This window comes from Oncorhynchus clarkii, chromosome 16 (genome assembly GCF_045791955.1).
Source record: "Oncorhynchus clarkii lewisi isolate Uvic-CL-2024 chromosome 16, UVic_Ocla_1.0, whole genome shotgun sequence".
Taxonomy (NCBI): Eukaryota; Metazoa; Chordata; class Actinopteri; order Salmoniformes; family Salmonidae; genus Oncorhynchus; species Oncorhynchus clarkii.
Window position 1 is genome coordinate 50873018 of NC_092162.1, and position 10253 is coordinate 50883270.

Genomic DNA, 10253 nt, shown 5'->3' on the forward strand with positions numbered 1-10253 from the left:
AAACTACACATATCATTAATAATAATTTTATGATTCTAATCCATTTCATACAATTACAGTGGGGCAAAAAAATATTTAGTCAGCAACCAATTGTGCAAGTTCTCCCACTTAAAAAGACGAGAGAGGCCTGTAATTTTCATCATAGGTACACTGCAACTATGACAGACAAAATGAGAAAAAAAATCCAGAAAATCACATTGTAGGATTTTTAATGAATTTATTTGCAAATTATGGTGGAAAATAAGTATTTGGTCACCTACAAACAAACAAGATTTCTGGCTCTCACAGACCTGTAACTTCTTCTTTAAGAGGCTCCTCTGTCCTCCACTCGTTACCTGTATTAATGGCACCTGTTTGAACTTGTTATCAGTATAAAAGACACCTGTCCACAACCTCAAACAGTCACACTCCAAACTCCACTATGGCCAAGACCAAAGAGCTGTCAAAGGACACCAGAAACAAAATTGTAGACCTGCACCAGGCTGGGAAGACTGAATCTGCAATAGGTAAGCAGCTTGGTTTGAATAAATCAACTGTGGGAGCAATCATTAGGAAATGGAAGACATACAAGACCACTGATAATCTCCCTCGATCTGGGGCTCCACGCAAGATCTCACCCCGTGGGGTCAAAATGATCACAAGAACGATGAGCAAAAATACCAGAACCACACGGGGGGACCTAGTGAATGACCTGCAGAGAGCTGGGACCAAAGTAACAAAGCCTACCATCAGTAACACACTACGCCGCCAGGGACTCAAATCCTGCAGTGCCAGACGTGTCCCCCTGCTTAAGCCAGTACATGTCCAGGCCCATCTGAAGTTTGCTAGAGAGCATTTGGATGATCCAGAAGAAGATTGGGAGAATGTCATATGGTCAGATTAAACCTTGTGTGTTTGGAGGACAAAGAATGCTGAGTTGCATACAAAGAACACCATACCTACTGTGAAGCATGGGGGTGGAAACATCATGCTTTGGGGATGTTTTTCTGCAAAGGGACCAGGATGACTGATCCGTGTAAAGGAAAGAATGAATGGGGCCATGTATCGTGAGATTTTGAGTGATAACCTCCTTCCATCAGCAAGGGCATTGAAGATTGAAACGTGGCTGGGTCTTTCAGCATGACAATGATCCCAAACACACCGCCCAGGCAACGAAGGAGTGGCTTTGTAAGAAGCATTTCAATGTCCTGGAGTGGCCTAGCCAGTCTCCAGATCTCAACCCCATAGAAAATCTTTGTTCTGTTGTTCCAGAGACTGTAGCAGTGCCTGAGGTAAAGGAGGTTGATGTGTCTGCACCCAAGGAGACAGAAGCTGAGGTACTTGTAGATAAAGCCCCTATCTTTAAAGAAGAACCAGCTCCAACTAAAACCACCCAAGAGTTGGAAGCCACAGAAGCAGTCAAGGAGTCAGAAGCCATTACAGTAGAGTCAGAGGCCACAGCAACTGCTGTTGCGAAGGAAGCAGAAATCACATCAAATGTGGTTACCCAGGAATCTGAACCCACAGTCGTTGCACAGGAGGCAGAGGCAGCCCCAGAGTCAGAAGCCCTTGTAGAGGTTGTTACTGAGGAGACTACTGCTCGAGACTCAGAGGCCACAGCACCCACTGTTGCCAAGGAGACCAAGGCAACAGCAGTTCCCATTGCCACAGCAGTTGCAAGGATTCTGAGGCGACTGAAATTACAGCTTCCACAGTGGTGCAACGGAAACCTCTGGCACTCTGGAGGCAGATGCTAGTAAAGTTGAAACACCTCTAGCAAAGGACCAGGAAAGTGACGACCCAACCAAACCTAAAGACCCTCCTAAAAAAAATGATGGTGAAGCTACTGAAACACATTGGTAGGGAGCAAGATGAAATATGTTGAAGCAAAAAAAATGGAGTTGTGTCATGCGATTAAACGGCTATTGATTATTCTGTCTCAGTAGCTACATTTCCTTCCAATTGCCAACAGATTTTCATGCAAATATTCTAAAATTCACATAAAAAAAATATGTAAATTTTTCCCCTAGAGGGATGTTTCCATCAAACTGACTTGTTGCGTATAAAAGGCTGTGTGATGATGTAGTGCACATAAATACCACAACCTCTTTTGCAATTGAAGGAGGGCTGAACTTCCTGATTTGGTCTCAATTCTGGCTTGACCATTAAAAAATGCAGTGGCCAAGACTGAAGCCAAAAAAGAGTTGTCTTGGTGGGGTGTTTTAATGTGGGTGTCGTGCTTGTGTGTGCTTGCATAAGGCAAGTGTTTGTACATTGTCTACCAAAACGGTACACAGTACATCACTCACCCTTCTAGATAACTTGAAACAGCCTAACCAGGTCTTGTCTTGAAGTCGCCTAGGCTAGCTAGTGCTAGCTGGCTTCTTTCGCCAATAAGCTTCAGCCAGCTGGTGTGCAACCATGGCAAAGTTGTTTTGACGTTGGATAGCCTATAGCTGGGGCTAGTTAGGGACCGTTAATAAATTACACAATGTAAATGGGAGAATATTTACATGTTGCACACCTTTGAGTACTCGTTAAAGGGAATCTTCACAATTTTTCAACTTCATATTCATCATATTTGTTTTATCACAGGAGACTGTTTTATTACTTATTACTGTATTATTTACCAAAAGGTTGGCTGGACCCCTTTGAAGTCATGTAGATCACATCATTATACTCTTTTTGTTTACAAAGCTCTGCTCCTCAAACTTTTGACTTACTTATTTATCACTGTCATGATTTAAAATGACAAGTTATCAAACCCGGTCACAAGGTTTGTTAACTCTGGAGACTCCTTGGGTGTCTAGAGAGTTAGGTAAATCAGCCTTTCATTTCCTTGCACCTTACGTGTGGAATGATCTACAATACAATTGTAAAATTAAAATTGGAGGAATTGTTGCCTCTAGGTCATTTCAGACAGTTGTTAGGGGACCATTTTACTGAAGAATGTGTCTGTTTTTTATGATTGTGTTTTGCTTTTTGTGTATTGTTGTGTATAATAACATGTATTTGAATGTGTTTATTGTATTTTGATGTGTTTTGTGGTTCTGTACAGGGGTCATCTGGAAAACAGACTTTGGTCTCAGCTTTGACTCCCTCTCAAAATAAAGGTTACATAAAATAATTTCCAGCAGCACCCCAACATCAACATATGTGATGTTTTGTAGTAAAGGAAGATAAGTGTTTCCAATGACATCATCAGTGTTATTGACCAATTGTGAGTAGGGCCTGCCTACTAATTGTCGACTAACTGGTTGATGTCATTGGAAACACTTGTCTTTTTTTACTACAAGACATAGAATTGCGCATTTTCGCTTATGTTGATGTTGTGGTGGTGCTGGAGATAATGAATATGAAGTAGAACTTTTTTGACATTTCCATTTAAATGCTTTCAATATTTGTATATGAATTTCTACAATTTATTGTTGGTTCTGTGGTTTTAAGTCATTGAAATTTGGAGCTATTGACCTTTTAAAATGTTGTCCCATGTATATTGTGTAATTTACTGATGGTCCCTAACTAGCCCCCATAGGGATATCGACTGTTAAACTAAATTGACCATGGGCATTACAGTCGGGTCACGTCCAGCTGAGCTCTGAACTGATGATTACTTGGGTGCTGCCAGCTGTGGGTATGTGGAAATAAACCCAGCTCAAGGAAAATTATTACTATACCCTTCATTCCGTGACATGCCCTTTTTCCCTATTATCTCGAAAATCTCAGTTTTGTATGAGACTGACTTTATGACCAAAATGATCCCATTTACAGTTTTCACACAATAATAAATGTTTCTTACTCATATCAATGCCACATAGAGTTTTCAAAACGAGAAGTTGCTTTTTAAGGGCAGTTGTTTTTTATTTGCCCAAGATAAATGGGTTTCCATTACATTTTAGACTTTACTGATGGTTTTGTCACATAAATTGTTGCAATAATATAGAAAATTTGCCCAATCTGGTTTTGGCGTATGCTCTGGTCTAGACAGTTGAGATGCGGATAAAAGATATGAGGAGATGCGGATAAAAGACAGATTATTTCATAATTGACAGCCGATCACCGATCATCATGTCACCGGCATCATTCAAATGATCTGTTTGCATAAGACCTGTCGTGAGTTTTTTTTAAAAATGCATCAGGTAATTCAGCTGCATTAAATGGTTGGATTAAACCTGGTTAATAATGGTGTCTTCTTGCACTTTTAGAGTGGACGCCGTAAGAAAATGACAACAGATCGGACCTGTATACATCTCAACATCAAATGGACTAGGGTGGAGCGCCCTATTACAATTCCACCACTTTTCAACACCATTCATTATCTCCAGCACCATAAATCAAATCAAATCAAATTTATTTATATAGCCCTTCGTACATCAGCTGATATCTCAAAGTGCTGTACAGAAACCCAGCCTAAAACCCCAAACAGCAAGCAATGCAGGTGTAGAAGCACGGTGGCTAGGAAAAACTCCCTAGAAAGGCCAAAACCTAGGAAGAAACCTAGAGAGGAACCAGGCTATGTGGGGTGGCCAGTCCTCTTCTGGCTGTGCTGGGTGGAGATTATAACAGAACATGGCCAAGATGTTCAAAGGTTCATAAATGACCAGCATGGTCCAATAATAATAAGGCAGAACAGTTGAAACTGGAGCAGCAGCACGGCCAGGTGGACTGGGGACAGCAAGGAGTCATCATGTCAGGTAGTCCTGAGGCATGGTCCTAGGGCTCAGGTCCTCCGAGAGAGAGAAAGATAGAGAGAAAGAGAGAAAGAGAGAATTAGAGCGAGCACACTTAAATTCACACAGGACACCAAATAGGACAGGAGAAGTACTCCAGATATAACAAACTGACCCTAGCCCCCCGACACATAAACTACTGCAGCATAAATACTGGAGGCTGAGACAGGAGGGGTCAGGAGACACTGTGGCCCCATCCGAGGACACCCCCGGACAGGGCCAAACAGGAAGGATATAACCCCACCCACTTTGCCAAAGCACAGCCCCCACACCACTAGAGGGATATCTTCAACCACCAACTTACCATCCTGAGACAAGGCCGAGTATAGCCCACAAAGATCTCCGCCACGGCACAACCCAAGGGGGGGCGCAAACCCAGACAGGAAGATCACATCAGTGACTCAACCCACTCAAGTGACACACCCCTCCTAGGGACGGTATGAAAGAGCCCCAGTAAGCCAGTGACTCAGCCCCTGTAATAGGGTTAGAGGCAGAGAATCCTAGTGGAAAGGGGGGAACCGGCCAGGCAGAGACAGCAAGGGCGGTTCGTTGCTCCAGAGCCTTCCCGTTCACCTTCACACTCCTGGGCCAGACTACACTCAACCTATGACCCACTGAAGAGATGAGTCTTCAGTAAAAACTTAAAGGTTGAGACCGAGTTTGCGTCTCTTACATGGGTAGGCAGACCATTCCATAAAAATTGAGCTCTATAGGAGAAAGCCCTGCCTCCAGCTGTTTGCTTAGAAATTCTTGGGACAATTAGGAGGCCTGCGTCTTGTGACCGTAGCATACGTGTAGGTATGTACGGCAGGACCAAATCAGAGAGATAGGTAGGAGCAAGCCCATGTAATGCTTTGTAGGTTAGCAGTAAAACCTTGAAATCAGCCCTTGCCTTGACAGGAAGCCAGTGTAGGGAGGCTAGCACTGGAGTAATATGATCACATTTTTTGGTTCTAGTCAGGATTCTAGCAGCCGTATTTAGCACTAACTGAAGTTTATTTAGTGCTTTATCCGGGTAGCCGGAAAGTAGAGCATTGCAGTAGTCTAACCTAGAAGTGACAAAAGCATGGATTAATTTGCATCATTTTTGGACAGAAAGTTTCTGATTTTTGCAATGTTACGTAGATTGAAAAAAGCTGTCCTTGAAATGGTCTTGATATGTTCTTCAAAAGAGAGATCAGGGTCCAGAGTAACGCCGAGGTCCTTCACAGTTTTATTTGAGACGACTGTACAACCATTAAGATTAATTGTCAGATTCAACAGAATATCTCTTTGTTTCTTGGGACCTAGAACAAGCATCTCTGTTTTGTCCGAGTTTAAAAGTAGAACGTTTGCAGCCATCCACTTCCTTATGTCTGAAACACATGCTTCTAGCGAGGGCAATTTTGGAGCTTCACCATGTTTCATTGAAATGTACAGCTGTGTGTCATCCGCATAGCAGTGAAAGTTAACATTATGTTTTCGAATGACATCCCCAAGAGGTAAAATATATAGTGAAAACAATAGTGGTCCTAAAACGGAACCTTGAGGAACACCGACATTTACAGTTGATTTGTCAGAGGACAAACCATTCACAGAGACAAACTGATATCTTTCTGACAGATAAGATCTAAACCAGGCCAGAACTTGTCCGTGTAGACCAATTTGGGTTTCCAATCTCTCCAAAAGAATGTGGTGATTGATGGTATCAAAAGCAGCACTAAGGTCTAGGAGCAAGAGGACAGAGGCAGGGCCTCGGTGCCATACCAGTGTGTGCCTATTATAAAACAGCACATTTCTATGATCTGTGTTTAAAAAAGATAAGAAGAAAGGTCCCCAAAAAATGCTTCTCGGTTGCTATGTTTCCATCCAATTGGAGACAGATTTCCATGCAAATATTCTAAAATCTGCATAAAAACAGTATGTACATTTTCCCACTAGAGATGTGTTTTTATCAAATTAACTTTTAAAATTGTATTTAAATAAATAAAAAATAAAAAACATGGATTCATAATACAAAAATCTACTTACATTGCTACATCAAACATGTCTAGCAAACCAAACACAGGTATTAACAATGCCCAAACATACAAAAAATATAAATAAAAATAAAATACAAAATATAAACAATTTAAGTGCAATTACTGTATATTCACTCTGAAAATATCTTATTATAATGATTCATGAAGATGTTATTCTTTTTGTTATTCACTAGGGTTAGTGTTTTAATAAGATAATTAAATTCAATCAGAAAAATTGGTAATTTTGGTATAGAATTTTGGAATTTTTGTTTGTGTATAAAGTATTTGGCAACAAGAATAAAATTTAAAAAACTATTATTTCAGTGGTTTTGTTATCATTGCAATAGTAACATATTATATATTTTATGTTAAAATTATAGGCAGTGTTCATAATGGTAAATAAGTACTTTGCAAGGTTTTCCCAAAATTCAGACACAGATTTACATGCAAAGAACAAGTGAGACAGGTTCTCACCTTCTTTTTTACAGAAAACGCAGATATCATCAATAGTCACAAATTTGGAAATCATAGAATTACATGGATATCTTATGCAAAATGTTGAAGTGCACTTCCTTAACTTAACCATGCATTTTTCCAGACAATGTCAGGAATAAGCATGTTCCAGAAAAACTTTCCTCTCGGTGTAAGTTGGCTTTGTGAATGAAGAATTTATCTTATATACACTGCTCAAAAAAATAAAGGGAACACTTAAACAACACAATGTAACTCCAAGTCAATCACACTTCTGTGAAATCAAACTGTCCACTTAGGAAGCAACACTGATTGACAATAAATTGCACATGCTGTTGTGCAAATGGAATAGACAACAGGTGGAAATTATAGGCAATTAGCAAGACACCCCCAATAAAGGAGTGGTTTTGCAGGTGGTGACCACAGACCACTTCTCAGTTCCTATGCTTCCTGGCTGATGTTTTGGTCACTTTTGAATGCATAGTAGCATGAGATGGAGTCTACAACCCACACAAGTGGCTCAGGTAGTGCAGCTCATCCAGGATGGCATATAAATGCGAGCTGTGGCAAAAAGGTTTGCTGTGTCTGTCAGCGTAGTGTCCAGAGCATGGAGGCGCTACCAGGAGACAGGCCAGTACATCAGGAGACGTGGAGGAGGCCGTAGGAGGGCAACAACCTAGCAGCAGGATCGCTACCTCCGCCTTTGTGCAAGGAGGAGCAGGAGGAGCACTGCCAGAGCCCTGCAAAATGACCTCCAGCAGGCCACAAATGTGCATGTGTCTGCTCAAACGGTCAGAAACAGACTCCATGAGGCGGGTATGAGGGCCCGACGTCCACAGGTGGGGGTTGTGCTTACAGCCCAACACCGTGCAGGACGTTTGGCATTTGCCAGAGAACACCAAGATTGGCAAATTCGCCACTGGCGCCCTGTGCTCTTCACAGATGAAAGCAGGTTCACACTGAGCACATGTGACAGAGTCTGGAGACGCCGTGGAGAACGTTCTGCTGTCTGCAACATCCTCCATCATGACCGGTTTGGCGGTGTGTCAGTCATGGTGTGGGGTGGCATTTCTTTGGGGGGCCGCACAGCCCTCCATGTGCTCGCCAGAGGTAGCCTGACTGCCATTAGGTCCCGAGAGGAGATCCTCAGACCCCTTGTGAGACCATATGCTGGTGCGGTTGGCCCTGGGTTCCTCTTAATGCAAGACAATGCTCATGTGGCTGGAGTGTGTCAGCAGTTCCTGCAAGAGGAAGGCATTGATGCTATGGACTAGCCCGCCCGTTCCCCAGACCTGAATCCAATTGAGCACATCTGGGACATCATGTCTCGCTCCATCCACCAACTCCACGTTGCACCACAGACTGTCCAGGAGTTGGCGGATGCTTTAGTCCAGGTCTGGGAGGAGATCCCTTAGGAGACCATCCGCCACCTCATCAGGAGCATGCCCAGGCATTGTAGGGAGGTCATACAGGCACGTGGAGGCCACACACACTACTGAGATCAAAGTTGGATCAGCCTGGAGTGTGGTTTTCCACTTTAATTTTGAGTGTTACTCCAAATCCAGACCTCCATGGGTTGATAAATTTGTTTTCCATTGATACTTTTTGTGTGATTTTGTTGTCAGCACATTCAACTATGTAAAGAAAAAAGTATTTAATAAGAATATTTCGTTCATTCAGATCTAGGATGTGTTATTTTAGTGTTCCCTTTATTTTTTTGAGCAGTGTATTTATTACAACCAGATTTCTCAAGTAAGCCCACGCCTTCCAATCTGAGTTCTGGATAAACTTTGTGATCATTCCCAAAATTAAGATGACTTTTCATAAGTGTAGTTAGACCACTGGGAATGGCTTTGATCACAGAAATAAACTCTCTGAAAGGTATTGGAAACTCTTTCAATGTTATAAATTGTTCATATGTGAGAATATTACCCTTGTTGTCGACAATATTAAGAACAGTCAATATTTCTCTCACGCAGTCAATATTTACAGTCAATATTTCTCTCACGCCAGCTGGGGTAGAACAATGACTTATTCCTTACAGTTATGTCTGAATTATTCCACAAAAGAGCTTTATGAGGGGAAAAATTGTGCAGGAAACAAATGGACCTGTTGTAGATAAAAGGCTGTGTGATGACGTATTGCATATAAAAATAACTTTTGCAGTTACATTTCTATGTACCGAATAAAAAATACAATTTAAATGTGTTTCCATTGCATTTTATTCTACTGATGGTTTTCTCACAAAAACAATTGTGTTATATAGGAAGTGTGCTCACTCTGGTATTGTTGGCATGTGCGCTCTAGCCAACAGCTCGCTGATACAGTGCGGGTATATTTACATGTATAGATTATTATGGACAAAAGAGCGAGATTATTTTTATTTGTCAAAAGGCAGTCAAGCATCGATGATCATGTCACCAGAATAAGACACTTGATATTTATTGGAAAGCAGCATAAAGCTCATCACCTTGCACTTTTACCACCCTGTGAAGTACATTATCACTAATTTCATCTGTAGCCTAATAAACTGCAAGCTTTCCTGACGAGTCGTAGTGGCAGGGTCACACAACATGTCATCACATTTTACCAACGTATTTTGTTTTGTCGACATCACAAGGTAGGATTAAAATGAAGAAAAACGGTGATTTTCAAAACCTGCAACAACTTTCTAGTTAGAGGGAGGGTATTTTCTTGCTCCCCACATCCTAGTGTTTGCAAAATCACTGTTTTTAAAATGTTTTAACTTTTGACGTTGTCATCAGGTAGAACTTTTTCACTTTTTTTTAATAAAACTTAGAAATGCTGTTGTATCAAGTTGGCTGGATGTATTTGGGTGGTGGACCATTTTTGATACACACAGGAAACTGTTGAGCGTGAAAAACCCAGCAGATTTGCAGTTCTTGACACAAACCGGTGTGCCTGGCACATACTACCATTACCCGTTTGAAAGGCACTTAAATCTTTCATCTTGCCCATTCACCCTCTGAATTGCACACATACACAATCCATGTTTCAATTGTCTCAAGGCTTAAATATCCTTCTTTAATTAACCTGTCTCCTCCCCTTCAAC